At 46.0% G+C, this 2,531-nt stretch overlaps 1 pseudogene; it reads right to left on the reverse strand.

Annotated features, from left to right (window-relative positions):
* Nucleotides 1–848: 848 nt before the first annotated feature.
* On the reverse strand, nt 849–1,338 carry LOC100954709 (annotated as a pseudogene).
* Nucleotides 1,339–2,531: the final 1,193 nt, after the last annotated feature.

Below are 2,531 nucleotides of genomic sequence, written 5' to 3' on the forward strand. Positions count from 1 at the left end.
GTTTGTTTAGTTATTTATTTGAGCTTTCTTATATTGTACACTGAGATCTGTGTCAAATCCAAAATGGCTCTCCAACTGTGAGATTGTGGCAGGCTGTGACCTGAAGCTGTCACACCAAGGAATACAGCAAGAAACGATGGTCATGTTCATTCTGCACTTCCCCCATACCAGGCTCTGAGTTTAATACATAAATAAGTGCCATCTCGTGCTCACGACGACCCTAGGAGGAGGAGGATGGCACAATCATCCCCATTTTTCGAGCGAGAAAACCAAGGCACACAGAGAGGAAATGACCCATTCAAAGTCACACCGTGGAGTGGCAGGGCTTGGACTTGAATTCAGGTCTGGCTACCATCAGACTGTGCCTTGACAGCTTTTGTGCGCTGGTGGAAATTGGCTGGGGTAGGAGGGGAGTAGCGTCTCACAATCAAAAACATTTCTTTCGTGATTTGGTGGCCAAGGTTGTGCTTCCCTGTGTATACACACATACACACCCACCTTAAGAGGAGGAGATCTGTAAGAATGAAGCAGGAGTTTAGCAAGTTCATTTGGTTCTCTCAACCCAAGCAGAACCAGCAGGAAGAATCTGTTGATAAGATCTGAATGCACCACTCCACTCACACAGGGCTCAGCACTGTGCCACCCAGGGCCACGTTATCTCCCTTCAGATACAAAAACTCTTCATCCCCACCGGGTTGTGTCTTCCTTGAGGACACAGATCTTTTTTTTTTTCTTTAAACAATAGTTTTAACTGTCAAATGAGCATTTCATAAACCAAAATATTATCTTCCTATCTTTGTTTTTCTTGCAAAAAAAAGTCAAGTAGGTCATCCAAGTAAAATAAGAATTTTAACAGAAATATTGAAAATTCAAAGGGTTTATGCCAAAAAGCAAACCAGTCCTCTGCAGCCTAACTCATTTGTTTTTGGGTTGTGAAGCCATGTAGAGGGTGATCAGGCCGTAGATGGTCCCTCCCACAGTCAGCCCCATGGTGGTCCTGTAAAGCATTTGGTCAGGCAGGTCTCATTTCAGGTGGACAGGCACACTGTCGGATTTCTGGAAAAACTTCTGCAGCTCTGGAACCTTGTTTTTCCCAGCATAATCATATGCAGTGGAATCGGAGGTCAGTTTGGTTGGTGCGGCAAATATGATAGGTGGTGCCTCTGTGGAAACCACAGGCTTTAATCCCTGCGGACAATAGGCGTCCGAAGCCCATGCTCCCATCAACTTCTGCATGAAGCCGCTAATTTGTAATACATGACGCCCGGAGTCCGGCTCCCTGCATCCACTACCTACGCGACCGCTCCAGAAAAGGACCGAGGACACAGATCTTATCATGCTCTGCTTCAAAACCCCTGCATTGACTGCCACAGTCTCTGAGACAAGATCCTCTTCTGTGGCCACCCTGTCTCCACTTGGGTCCTCCTCCAGATCATCCTCTGGAATGATCTCCTGCAGTGCAGATTATGTGATGCTATTCTCCAGCTTAAACATCCCTGGGGGCTCCCACTGCCTTTAGGGTTAGAGCTTCCAGAGCCTCCCTGTCACCTACACTTGGTCACAAGCTGATTCTTACCTCCCTGCTTTTTCTCCTGCTTTGTCCTATTCTCCTGGAATATCCTTTCCCCCACTTACTAGCCCAGCAATAAGGCCTTCAGCAGGTCACCTCACCCCTCTGTGATTCAATTATGCCTCCCTCCCATGTATTTGAGGGTTAAGGAAAACAAGATTCGAGAGACACCCAGAAGGGGGCCTGGCAGCCGTTAGTTATGCCACCTGGCGATGAGAGGAGGGAGGGTCTGTTCTTTGGCCCAGAATTCCCCTTGCCAATATCATCTTAGTCAACTTTACACTTTTCCAAGAAAGCTTCCCACACTATCCTGACCCCTATCTAAGGTTTATCTTTTCCCCCCAGAAGCCCCAACTCTGGATAATTACCAGGAAAAAAACAGAAAAAGAAAAGTGGTACTTTTCTTCCTCTTCTGTGGCCACAGGGGAAAAAAGAGAAGGATTGAAAAAAAAGATGGATTGTCTAAGAAAGAGACAGCTTTGGAATGGCCACTGGAGTTCTAAACACTCAGACTCAGGCTTGGGGACAGAGAAGTGGGGTGGGGGGGAAATTGATCATTCCCCTTTCTCTTACAGAGTGACTCGAGGCGGAAGAACAGTCTCATCAAGACCATATACAGCACTTTCTCGGCAAACTATTGCCATTTGTTGCCCTTTGGGAAAAGCATGAGCAGAAGGGAAAAAATATTAGAGAAGTATTTTACCCTAAAAGCCCCACAGTCCGTAGGATGAATTGCCTGCCATCTCTAGAGCCACAGGGAAGTTTCACACAGTTACTTGCCCAAGATCCTCATAAATTGTCAGTTTTGCCAGTCGGATGCTAAACTGAACTTGAGGAACAAGAGGAAGAAGCATAAACATTAAATACATAATCTTTCAAGTGTGTCCCTTCATTTCCTGACTGTTTTTTCTCCAAAGGGAATCATTTTCTCTTTTTCTTTCTCCTTTGACGCTGCACTGAG

The sequence above is a fragment of the Otolemur garnettii genome, unplaced genomic scaffold, assembly GCF_000181295.1.
Source record: "Otolemur garnettii isolate 467f Iridium unplaced genomic scaffold, OtoGar3 scaffold00044, whole genome shotgun sequence".
NCBI classification, from domain to species: Eukaryota; Metazoa; Chordata; class Mammalia; order Primates; family Galagidae; genus Otolemur; species Otolemur garnettii.